General features: G+C 35.1%; 1 protein-coding gene across 14 annotated transcripts in view; it reads left to right on the forward strand.

The window, feature by feature from the left end:
• Arpp21 (cAMP-regulated phosphoprotein, 21kDa) overlaps positions 1–13,886 on the forward strand; it is a 156,256-nt gene that overhangs the window by 2,146 nt on the left and 140,224 nt on the right. Inside the window, exon 1 of one of the 14 annotated variants that reach the window (XM_013513804.1) lies at positions 1,255–1,278. The exons of the other annotated variants lie outside the window; for them this stretch is intronic. The gene's annotated coding sequence lies outside the window, so the exon portion shown is untranslated. Of the gene's footprint in view, positions 1–1,254; positions 1,279–13,886 lie in introns of those variants that run through there. 14 annotated transcript variants of the gene reach the window in all.

A 13,886-nucleotide genomic window follows, 5' to 3' on the forward strand; every position in this document is an offset into this window, starting at 1 on the left:
AGATACAAGGCAAAGACAGTTCAAGTTTAATGCAAAAGCAAAAGAGGGAATTGAAGGTTATAGGAACAGGAAATAAGAAATATTGTACAACTATGTAGAAATTGCTTTTGTGAGAATATGTTTAGTGTAGATATTAATTTTGCTGTCTAAGTGTATTTATATGACAATCCAGCTGCTCCAAAGAAGAGCGATATTCCCGCAGTGGAAATGAATGTGTATAAAATTTTATTCATCTGTTTTGGGTATCAAACATACTGTGATTATTTGGAGTAAACAAAAGTAGAAATGACAGAAAACCATTGTTTGTAATTTGATAAAAGAAAAACACACCTTCTCCTTTGATCCACTGTATTTGCATTATCACAGGGTTTGCATGTCTTCATAAGATTTTAGCTGTCATTTTCATGATAAATAGCATTTGGAAAGCAGGAGATCTATCTGTGTTTTGCTCCAATAGTGGAATAATCTAGTATTTTAACAATAATTGCATCTGCTGCATCCCTAATGTGAGATTATATGTGAGAGACTATGTGTGCATTCTTTTCAGGTTTCCATACGTCTTCAAGGTATGTATTTTTGGTTGTTTGCTTCTATATTTCTTTTGTTGTTGCATCCTTTTACTTCTTATCACTCCAACAGAATATTTTTAAATTTTCTGGAGAGTGAGTTTAGATGTGTTCTCTGAGGAATGCACCTAAGTCATCACTAAAGACATAAAAGTGTAATCTGTTACTGTCTTTGCTTATCAGTACTATTATGATTTGGCTTAAGTGAAAGTTTAAAGAAATTTAGAATGCTGTGAATATATGTATTAATTTACCCTCTCTGAGCATGGTTTGTGTCATTTGAAAAATAAAATAGTTCAATTACTCTAGACGGATGCTTATTTAATAAAATACTTTGTTTGGGTGAGGCATATTTGAAGAAACTTATACAGCTCCAGGAATTGACTTTCAGCTTCTCAGTGACTTCATCTCACTACATGCTGATTTCTCTTTTACAATATTCAGCTCAAACCCAGACAGGTTTGTGTGTGCTATTAGATTTGCAAATTGCTGATCTCCTAGTGACTTTCTCTCTTAGATCCCAAATGAGCGTGGTTGCCTTGAGAATTGTGGTATTAGCCCTGTTAGAGCATGCTCCACCAGGGAGTTCTGTGCAGTCTATTTTTAATGCCATTTAATGAAAGAACCAGCACCTCACTCAGCAATAAAAGAAGGATGAGGAAAGACAGTTCAGTGCATGGTTATGGATCCTGGAGAAAGGATATTTGGAAAGGTAAAGACTGGCTTCTGGGTACAGTAATTTTCATTAGGTTCTAATACTGTATTAAGATAATCAATTGATTTTAGTAAGAGAATTATACATGAGTAGCTTGATATGTGTTTCCATAAACCTCTTCACTAGTTCTTAGAAAGAAGGCTCAATAATTTGACTTTCTCAAAACTTAAAGGAGATACTTCCAGAGAGTTCCTGCATGCATACTAATTTTAAGGGAAGCTGCGGAGTCAGTGAGAAGTACAGAAAGAATGTCAAATTGGTAAAAAGATAAAAATTGTTACAGCAGATATTTAAAAGCTTATGCTCTATTTTGGGAATAAAGTAGCTAATATCTTTTTTGCCCAGTGAATTGTTTCATTTTCTTTCACCAAATTGGAATCTTGGTCTAGAATTGTGGCAACTACATGAAGCAGGAAGTTTTGGCTGAACTTGAGAGAATGTGTGGATTGTTTTCTCTGCTTAACTTTGAGATAAATGCTACTTATTATCTTTCTAAAGCCTAAAATACCTTTAAAATTTAGATAGCAGAGGCAGCCTTGATAATATTTAGAATGTTTTATAGTGTGGGGCAAAAGCTTAATATTATAGTGTGTAAAAAATACGGAGCCATCTCTGGAATGTTTGCCTGTATTCAGAACACCTGTCTGGAGGTAGAGAGTGAGAATGTTCAATCAGAAAGGTCTCCATTGTTCATTTTCATATTTACAGCATATTATAATCAGGTTATTTCTTTGTTCAGAGTGAAGCTATTTGGACAATGTGTATAAGTAGTTTCAAAATTTAAAAAAACATAATAGAATGTGATCAGTTTGTATTAAATGGGAAGGTAACTCACATTATTAATGAAGCTGTGAGAGGAATGTACAAGGTTGATCTACATTTTGCCAATTTTGTGAAAAAAAATTCCCAAAACGAACTACAAAGAAAAGTACATTACAGGGAAATACTGTGATTTGTTTGTTTGTTTGTATTTTCAACTCAATTCTTCTAGAGAGAAAACAATTCACATATTTCCCATAGTGGGTATGCCATTAGCACCAAATACTGATACCTTTCTCAGGCTTCTCAAGTCAGTGTGCATTTTCATCTGACTTTAATGTGTATTTTGTCTGTGGACAAGATAATGATAAGCTACCTGAGCAGAACATGGAATGAGTCAGCCACTGAAGCCACAACATACAGTGTAGCCAGAAATAAGTATGTTTGAGGATTCCTTAGGACATAAGGTCAGAAATCTCAAATTCACTATTTGTATGTAATTCAGTTTAACTTGGATCTGCTTTGTGACAAGGTTAGGGCAGAATGTGGGGCTTAAAAGTGATGTCGGTACTGAGAGCCGTTTCCTCAGATGGGAAGTACTGGCATCATTCTAACTGGTACCCCACGAGGGTAGCGTGCTTAGGAATCTGCGAATCTCTGATCACAGATAAATGGCTCCATAAACATTCTTTATGTCACCTGTGAAATTCTAAATATATTTTAAGCCAGTGATATTGCACTTATAAAGCATATACTTCCTCTCATATGACAGAAGATCTTTATTTTTTTAGGAAGTCTGTGATTCCAGAAGCTCCACATTTCTATGGACTTCATTTTCTTTTATCCTTTCACTGAAATATTTCACGTTAAATATGAAATATGAGCTTTAAACTGTGATACAAGTAGATGCTGAAGGGCTATTGAAGGTTAAAAAAAAATAGCAAGATGTGTGACTTACTGGATGTTTTCCCCTTCAGGTAGCTTTGTTTCTGGGTATTCGTTTCTTTTAATTTGTTCCTACACCAAGTTCTATTAAATTTATTTGTTTCAGTACCACATTCCTATAATTTAGATTAATTTGGCTCACATTGGATTAACCTGGGCCATAGATATTGGAATACTTGTTTGTATTTACATCACAGCCATTTCATTTCTAGGAGGATTAACTATGAGCTGAGACAAGAAGTATTTCAGTTGCATACATACTAAGCTTGATAAGGAAGAGAGTACTTAGAACAGAGTATCAAGTTCATCCAGCAGATTTTAACGTCCATAGCATTATTATCTGGTGCTCTCAAAATCCTCTGCAGGCTGGAGATATATTATTAAGGTATGAAATACCCACAACACATTTTCAATGCTGTGTTCTCCAAAATTCTTGAGATATGTCCGTGTCTTTTGCAAAAGCTATCCAGGCAAACCAAAAAGTGAATAGGAACAATTATATTGGAGCCCTTGAAGGGATGGTGAAAAACAAGGGCTTGGCTTGACTGCGTCAAATTGCCTCTCTACTTTCAGACTGAATCCTTTACATCATATTATGTTCTTCTGGAACCTAGTACTGCCAGGCTGTGAGAATGCTACTCACTGCCTATGGCTGTAATAGATCAATATTTAAAATTCCTCTACATGCTTTTCTCTAGAATATATCTTGTGGCATTTGTTATACCCTGTACTCAATATATATGACAATGCGACAGGTTTATAAGGTTTTTATGTTTTATAATCAAAATTAGTTTAACATTGCAATTGTGACTTATTAAAATGGTGGAGATTTAGCTGAGAATTGTTTTGCTCAAGGTACATAATTATTCCTCAGTCATAAATTCATATGACATTTAAAAACTTCTTATTTTTCCTCTTATCTAGCAAAGAAATTCAGTTCATGCTCTCCATGTAAATGAACAGAGACCCACTAATTATCCCTTTTAAAAACAAGCCTTTTGCTACATTCACACCACCTTAGGGTGATATAATTCTTTAAAAACTACAATTCTTAAATTAAAATCCATTGTGGATGACACACAAAACATTACAGATTTTAATGAAATCACTTCTGTAAATAACCTTGTTTTTAAAATAGCTGCAAGCTTGGTTTCAGTATAAAGGGAGACGACAAGATTTTTAATAGGGCAATGATAGAGTCACATTAGTTTAAATATTTAAAAAATTTGTAGACGTTTATTTGGCATATTGTGGTTATGTTTCTGTGCAGAATCACAAATGTAATGTACTGTCATTTTTCGGCGGCTTTTATGTTGAGACTAACAAAGTTTATCTACGTAAATGAACCAAATTATCTCTCTCTAATTGCTTGCAATGGAGAAGTCGAAAAAAAGAGCTCGGTGACTCCACAACCAAATTAGTGTTAAAATTCCTAATAATGGGTAAGCAATCTTTCACCTTTGAGTTGTCTTCAATTGCTTCTTTATTGTACAGTAAACTTTGGAGATAAGAGCAAGAATCGTCTGTTGAGAAACAAAAACTTAGCAGAGTTCTTCGTTGCCAAAATGAAACCCTTCTTCTCAGAACACTGTAATCTGTAGAGTTGTACATTCTAGGGGAAAATGTTAATGTCTGTGGAAATATTTTTATCTAGCTGTAATTAAGAAACATAACTGAGGTAAAATATTTCATGATCTTTATAGAACAAAAGTGAACATGTATTTCTAGAAGTCCTATGGCCCTACACATCTGCATGCAGCCTCCTCTGACACGTAAGTCAGCTGGCCCAGCAAACACCCACTGGTCAGTACTGTGAGGTGCTTTCAGGTGATCTCCTGACCACCATCATATTCATTTAGAAAAATCAAGTCTCTGATCAGCAGAAAAGGAAGGAGCGCCTGGTTAACTCACTGAAGTTCAGTGGTTATTCATAATTGGTTATTTGCCCATAAACTAAAGGAGAAAATGAAAAGTTGTTCCACTGACTTTCAGCCTTTTTGCATTTTTCTAAAACCACAAGATAAAATCCTCACAGGAAGTTCTAGTATTTATTTATAAAAAATTACTCAGAATTGATGCACCTTTTCTCAGCATTTTGCTTGTTATTATGTATATAACTTTGGTGGACATCCCAGTGTTGCTGGCATGTGGTTTAATTTAAACTTCAGAGTTATTGGACAGAGTATGTAGAAGTAGAACCATGTGAGTATGTGACAACATTGTGATTTTGATGACAAATACAAACTTTAACTCCTTATTGCTTCTTTAAGACAATCGTTTAAATTAGTGAAAAAAGAAAACCTTTTGATTGAAAGAGCGGCTTGTAATTTTTTAGAAAAAGATCATAGTTTCTAGTCAAACTGTGATGCCTTAACCCAGTGTAGCACATGGTTGAATTAACATTGCGATTTCATTTTGCCAAATTAATTATCAAGATTCTGCAGTTGTATCTGTGATCCTTCCTTTATCTAGCATACGGGAACAACTGACATAACATTCTTACGTTGTTTTTTTTTTTTTTATTTTGCTCATTTTTAATTTACTTAGATATCCTGGTTCTAGAATATTTTAGGAAATTATCCAACACCTAGTATTGTACTTAAATGCAAGAACTGTAGTAAATGACTAGTTTGTGTTAATAATGCTTCATTTTATGCATTGCCATGCCAATTTAACTTTGATCACAACACATTTTTTTGTGAAGATTAAAATCTTTCTCCAACCCTGAAATTTTCACATCATCACTAACAGGGCTCTGGGAAGCTAAAATAATGCAGCATGTAATCATGTTGCGTGTACATGCTGCAGCGATCTGCTTACCCCTGGCTTTGTTAAGCACTCAAACAGCTGAATGCTTTAATCCCTAATCATTATTATAATTATTGTCTTCACCAGAAACTACGGATGACTTAGATTTTAATGATTTCTTTTTAACATCATGAAGTCAGAGAAGATATAGAGTTAATAAGACAGAGTTGATATGCTACAAAAATCTTATACATGTAGGATGATGATGTAAATATCCAAGAAGGAATTATTTCATTCTACAAATGATGATACTATTGTTTGTCAGATATGTTGTAGGATTTTACAGATAAAAATGCCTTGAACTTAGGGAAATTTTGAATTGAAATTCAGGTTAAATCAAACAGAAAGTTTGTACACCACAGATTTGCTAGCAGGCTATCTGAGAGTAAGCAGGAACTATGGGCTGAAATGAAGGCTTTATCAAGAAACTATCGGGTCTTCATGAGACTCTGCAGTTCAAAGAAATATGCAAAATGTGGGTTGAAATGAAAGGTTTAGGAAAGTAAAGCCTATATGTAGTGTACTGATACTGCAATTTTCATGCCTTACGTCCATAAAAACGAAAGTCATCTCCTGAATTGATATTTTGTCCTACTGGCTTCTGGTTCTGAATTAATTACTATTAATATGACTATGGCCAAGACTCTGAACCTTTCAACATTTCATATTTTCCACAGGTGAAGTCGCGTAGTAGCACAAGTATAATCTCCATTCTAAACCACTTACAAATTATGAGGCTGGAGATTTAGTTAATTCCCCATTGCTTACATTTTCTCAGTTATAAAGTGGAAATGAGACCTACCTTGCAGGAACAAAGCACCTGATACATAGGCATTATTAACAAACAACAAGCCATATAAAATTTTTACAGACTGATTTGATTTTATTACATAAATGAGACACAACTTTTTTTAAGAAAAAATAATTCTTGTATTTATTTATTTATTGTTATTGGTAGTACAGTTCTCTTCCACTGCTATCCCATAAAAAACTTATGGTTAAAATTGGTGACTAGCTTGACTCTTTTTGTGCCTTTTAAATACCAAGTGCCAAAACTGTGACGCATCCCAGAATTTTTCATTTATAAGATTCTTTCTACGGACCTTAATAAGGTCCTTATCCTCTGTCAGTTTCTAAGGAAAGGAATGGTCAATTTAGAGTTACATAAAGAGTGAATACGTAGATATTATTTTCCCAAAACATGTTAGTTGTATAGCTTCTACCATCTAACAGGGGTGAATAAATAACCAAATCTTTGAGTAGGAAGGATTTGGAATAGATCTATAAAGGAACAATCTAGACTCCTATCATATATGTGGAACTAGCAAATAGACTTGAGGTTCGATGGGAGATGCAAACATGTTTTCTGCTCTGAGACAAAATAAAAAGGGTGGAGGGCTTGATGAAGGGCTCCCCATCACTCCTGCAGAAAGCTTTGCCTTTCAGTCTCTGAACACGGAGTGAGTTGTTTGGACAGGGCATTGATGTGGCCTCTGATGCTACAGTATCTGCATGTAATTCTGCTTAATGAGTCAGCACTGTGCCTGTGTGAATGTGGCCAGAGCAGGGAGAGACTGCTCTCAGAGTTGGAGTCTAAACACTCTCTTCCCCTATCAGGAAATGGAGAACCCCAAGTAGTAGTTAGCACAGAAGATGAGCCCTGACAAAGCGATACAAAGCAGTGAATATGTCAGAGAATTGCATTTTGTTTTCTATGTTTAGACAACAGTCACTCTTCTGGGAGATAACACAACCAGAAACTGATCAGGTAAAAATTCTCAGAAGATACCTGAGAATATTTAGAATTATTTGCTATTACAGTACTTGCTAGAAACCAAATTTTAAAATATATCTTTATTTTTAAATAAATAAATTATATACAATATACGTATATACATAGAGAGAGAGAGAGAGAGACCAAACCAACTTAACATGCATGTCCCAGAAGTCTAGCTCTGAACCGTCTTTCAATATTTTTTTTTATGGTCTTTAGCAGTTCTTGGGTAGTATAGTGCCTCCACATGGTGATATTTAATCAAAGTTTACTGGACTAAAATGACATTTATGTTATTGATGGTGTAAAATATTCAAGATTTAAAATCAGTGCTAAGTAAAGTTTTAATTGTTTTTCAGCTTAAGTGGATGTAATGTCCATTTTTCTCAAAGAGAACAAAAGATGTCTTATATAGAGAATTATAACTGCACTAGAGATTATTTTGCTTCTTCCGAAGAAATTTCTTCAAATCTTGGAAACTGAATTTGAATTCTAAGAGAATAGCAGTCTCTCAGACTTCAGTTTGCTTGTATTGAATGCATATCACTTTTCTAGCACGTAGGGAAAACATTCATTCCTCTAAAGCATGGGGCAAGTAGGAAGTGCTGGCTTAGGAGTCAGAGTGAGGGAGAAAGGGAGGAGAGAAGGCTAACAAACAAGGCCTTCCAGACCCCCTCCTTGCTTTACAGCTTTCACCTAGCTATCACAGAGTCATTTTTTCTCTTTCTCTTACACAGAAAAGATCTTAGGAGTAACCTGATTTAATCGCAAACCATGTAATCCACCCTGGACCACTGAGACTTAGATAATGTCTTACTGTTATCTTTGAGGTTCCCCCTGAATAAGAATGAAATGGGTTTGCTTTATTAACTTGCTTCCTACATTTTAAGAAATGCCAAGTGTGCTGATTGAATGACCTTCCAATCACTGAGCCATTTCCCAGAAGAAAACCAAAATCTGGAACCTTACTTTAGTGAGACAAACTCCACATTTTCTATCTTCTATGAGTCTGGCAGACTTTAAGCTCTCATTAGGAAAGCCAACTGGGTGTATTCTGGACCTTACTATCCAATTTGGGGAACATTTAAGCAAACCAAAAGGTGGGGTCAACTGAGTTCTGGTTTGATAGCTATCAAGATTTATCCTTGTATCACATGTTATCATCCTTATTTATCTATTCTTATTTTTCAGATGTTTATTGAAGTTTTCCTGTGTGTTAGAACTCATACTAAATGTTTGGGAAAACTTTGTCACATTTCATGGGTATCTGGGAGAAGTGTACGCATCATAACTTCTTTTGAACAATGAATCAAATGATTGAGAGTCTAAGGAAAATTCGGAGTGATAATTACCTTCACAATAAACCCATGTGAAAAAATTTTGACAAATTAGAAAAATTTCTTTTTACCAGTAAAGTTAGTAAGGAAAATCAACAAGGAGGTTGGAAACATATTATTCCCCCAAAAAGTAGCATAAAAAGTAAGTAATGCTCCTGTGTGTATCTGGAGAAAGTTGCGTTGGTGGTAATAGATCATAAACTAAAACTGAAAGCAACAGTTAGGTGTTTCTCTAATGAGAGAGATAATCAGCGAAAACAAATGTATGTAGGATTAGAACAGCCAACTCATGCTCTCCTTTCTTGGTTTTGGTGTAATTGCCATATCACCTACTGGACCAGTAAGAATTGATTGAAATTGAGTTGGGATTATGAACTGAAACCATAGTTCAAGGCATCTGATCATATGAGAGAAACAAATTTATATATCAGATTGTCTATTTAATATTGAAAAGTAAGATTTTTTGAAAAGATAAGTTATTCTTTAAATTTGTTGTTTCTATCTCTTCTCAGCCTTTTACCTAGGATGAAGGATGGTAAATTTGTTGCTCCTACATTTGTATGATTGAGAAAAGAAACTAGAAAATTGTTTTGGAAGAAATATAAAAGTTCTTAGTGGATTAAAAAGTAGTGTCTCTGGTTAAAGGGAGATGGAATTATACGGGCAGTAGTTCTGCAAGGAAATCAGAATTGGTGTGTAGGTCACCAGAAAGATTGTGTGTGTGTGTGTGTGTGTGTGTGTGTGTGTGTGTGTGTGTGTGTGATTCTGGAGATTGAACCTAGAGCCTACGTACTCAGCTGCATCCCCAGACTTTTTTTCTTGTTATACTGAGACAGGGTCTTGCTAAGTCCCTCGATTTCCCAGGCATGCTTGAACTTGGCAACCTGTTGCAGCCATCCACAGTGCTTGGATTTACAGGCATAGGCTACCACATCTGCCAGTGAATTTTTGCAGAAGATGTAGACCTTTCCATTGGCAAAGAGAAAATATTTGGGTATTTGAAGGTAGAAAATTGTCTGGACTCATTACTTCTGACCTGATCCATGCTGAAATATTTCACATTGAAATACTGTACTGAGAACAAACCTACTTTTAGAAGTTACCTATAAAGCACCCAGATTCCATCAAGTGATTTCTGAAATCTCTTCCACTATGTAACTTCTATAATTCAAGGTTGTTTTTGTATAATAATCATACTTCTACTGTGTTCATGATTTCTTCTACTTTTTCTCTATAACACTGAAAATAAGCTTTAATGTTATAAAATAAGAGTAAAATATTTAGAAGGTGTTCCTAGCAAGAATAACTAAAGTAAAGAAGATATGTGGATACACGTCTGGGCTCACATTCAACGCTGGAACTTACTAATGCATTTGTTAACTGTTCTAAACCTCAGGTGCCTCATTTCTAAAATAACATTGTTTTAAGAATTAAATGCAAAGTGTGTGACCCTGTTCTCAGTAGTACTTTAGATGTCTTGGTGCTCAAATATTCAGGTTACTCTGTTATTATCATTACTTTTGTTTGAGTCATCAGCTTTGCCTAAATGAAGCACCTCCTTTAAGTCTCTCCCAGACGGATACAAAGTGGAAGTTATCTTGGATATTTTGGTCACGCGTGAGTAGAGCCCACTTTCAGCACAGCCATGCTGTACATGGTAAACTCCTGCCAGTGGCTCAGTGAGGCAAACCTGTCTGTGGACATCTAGAGTGCCAGTCATCCTTTCCAGCTCTGTGTACAGGCAGGGGGGCTTGATCTCTTATAGGCCAAATGGGAATTTGAAGAGGGGCTTTGAGCCTGGATGATTCAGAACTGCCTGTGTACACAGAATTACACACAGCACTTTATGAGCTCTGACGTGACTCATCTGTGGTAAGATTATGGCTCTGGTACTGACCTACAAAGTTGACTAGGCCTCTTCTAGACATGTCTAGTTAAAGAATAGAGAGTTAGTACTAGCACTCTTCCAGGAGCAATTTGGGACTATATCTAGGACTAAACAATGATTTCAAATCAAGTATGGTAGGTAGACTTTTGCCTTGGTCATGGTGCAGGGAAAATCGATGACTGCATCCATCAGAAGGCCATTTTTATAATCAGACATGTGCCTACTGGGTCTAGCAAAAGAAAGGAGCACTAAAGGCAATTTTCCTAAAATTAGTAGACAACATTACTTCACTGTTTGTATGAAGCTCTAAAAATAGATGTTTTGATGTTTTAAGGAAAAATGAGAGGTGCTTTCTGTTTGTTGGGCATTGATTAGAATCTTAGGCCTAAGCAAGGATTAAACCAGTTGGTTCCTCTAGCCAAGGAATTTACAGCACTGAAACAGACCAGCCAGAACTGCAAACCTGAGGAGCTGAGATATTTTCCTCTAAGTCCTACTGAATTTACCTAATACAGAACAGACAGAAAGTCAGATTTAAGTATTCTTGATGAAGTGCATCAATACACAGGAAGATGTAATGAAAGGAATGCGATGTTTTTCTGAAATTGTTAGGGGAGCTACCTGTGGCCATTTTGGGTGGAAATCTGCCCGTATTTCTGTATTGATTAGGTCATTAGCGCCATTTGTTCTGCTCTGTAGGAATTACTTCCTTCGGTTGCTCCTTCTGCTCTCTAAATTGCCTTGTTTCTCTAGGCAAAAATTCTTATCATTATACAGATCCAAGATTTTTATAGCCCTACGAAGTATCATTTGCTGAAGCTACAGGGACGGTGATAAGTAAAAATCAGTATCTCTTTATTGATTTTGAATTTACCTTTGGATCATTTGTAATCAAAAACTATTTATTGAATTGTTGTTTCAGAGAAATAATTTCCTTTACACTGTAAATGTTAGCTATATTTATTAACTCCCTCACGTGTAAAAGGCACATTTCTGTACTTATGGAATGCCCTAACTGCTCCGCCTTCTGGTTTTAGTTACGTCAGTGACAGTATTTCTGTTGTGGCACGTTTGCTTAAGGAAATAGGGATAATGCATGTTTCATGCTTTTTAATTTTTTTCTTTGTTGTATGAATTATCTTGTAATTTCCATAAAAATACAAAGAGAATAGGTAATTAAAAATTAAGAATCATAGGGTAGGGAAAGGTTATGTAGTGAGGTCATAGCAGAAAAGGAAGTCCTTGAAAATTAACTTTTGGAACAGGTACAAATTGGGTGGAAATTTGTCTACATGCATCACATATGTATACTGTGGCTGCTATTTGGAGCATGGATGATGTTTTAGTTATCAGCTCCTGATTTCACCTCTTCATCTGGTATACTTTCTCGTGGCATCACGGGAAGGTGATAGATTTGAAACCAAAGTTATGTAAATTTGAATTTCACTTCTGCATATCTCTCTCCAGGCCAAATTAGCCATGAGAGTTTAGGATTACTTTTATGCTAACTCATGTGTAAAATACTTAACACAGAATAAAAATGGACCTAGTACCCCTAGTACTAAAGTATTAAAACTGGACTGGTGGAGTAACTAAATGATAGAGTTCTTGACTTGCATGTGTGAGATCCTTGATCTCAATTCCTAGCACAACGCATAGCAGACACACACAGAGAGAGAACAGAAACCTATAGAAACACATTATAAAATTACAATGTATCAATATTTGTTTTAAAAGTGCTATAAATTTATAGTTTCAGTCATCAATATTTTATCTGTTCATGTATATTTGACAAGGAAAATAAGAACCGTGAATTTGAAGAGTAGTGAGATTCTGTTACTTTTATAAATATATATTATATGATATAATTAAAAAAGGGAGAAAAAAGACTCTTGAACATCTTAATCTATGTCTGCACTTACCACCCAATTTGATGTAAAGCGATACTGTTGAAACCAAATGTTTCATACTCAAGAACAAACAAATGCCCAGGAATAAGTGATTAAGAGAAAATAATTTTCAGAGAAAAATTAGCAAATAGATGAAAAATGGTTCTGACGATGAATGTTAAATGAGAGAATTACTCTCCATTTTTTTTTCCTAATAGATTCATAAGGTTTGGGCTTTCAAATGGATGTGTAAAGGTATTATTTTTGATTGTTTGTAGTAAGGACATATTACCTTGCTCTTTAGATATGTGTTCTAAATTATTCCCCTATCAAATTGGAGAAAAGTTCTGCAGCATTCATTTAAAACCTGCTTCCAACCCCACAGGTAAGAATTAGGAGCAGGTAGATAAATTTATCTTCCACACTCCTGCCTACGCATATTTATGGAGCCTACTGATGTTCAGTGTGAAATTATTCATTTTAACTGATATCTTGCTCCTGAAATTAGCATCTAGAAAACTTAAGTTAGAATCACTCAGTATGAGCTTTCTTCATACATTGTTTGTCCTGAACTTGTTTTCTACCAAGAAAACCCAAACACCTGGAACACACACAGGCACTCATTTTTGCCTGAGCTTCTGTGTTTGTTTGGTGGAGGATGGCGGTTGCTTCTGGCAGATGTCCAGGATCAAAGAGGTCTTTTCATCCTTCTACCCTCAAGGAGTCCGTTTCCCAGACAAAGGAAGTGGTGAGACTAACAGAAGTTTCAGCATTACCCTGAAATAAAAGTTGAGCATAGTAGGTATAATGCACCTGTGTATTTCCAAAGTAACTAGTTTTGTTGAATATTTGGATAGATAATTTGGAGATAATACTTAATTTTAACTAGTTAGCAAACTAATAACCAAAGTGATTTCATTTGTTTTCTCCTTTAGCTCTCTTGAGGAGGTGGAAAATTATAAAAATACTATGTACAGGTGCATATAAAATGTGTTTGATATCAATATGTTTTATAATACATTGGTCGAAATTTCTGTACCCCATAATTCATCCTAAGCATTCATTAGCTTTAGTTGAACAGGCATTAACATAGGGATTAGCTTTAATTTCATTGTGGAGAAACTTTCACAAGAAAAAACAGAAAGTAAGTATGCATACTCTGGGATAAATCTGTGCTTATATCTTGATATATACATGTGTATGTA

This window comes from Chinchilla lanigera, unplaced genomic scaffold (genome assembly GCF_000276665.1).
Source record: "Chinchilla lanigera isolate Chin_1 unplaced genomic scaffold, ChiLan1.0 scaffold00020, whole genome shotgun sequence".
NCBI classification, from domain to species: domain Eukaryota; kingdom Metazoa; phylum Chordata; class Mammalia; order Rodentia; family Chinchillidae; genus Chinchilla; species Chinchilla lanigera.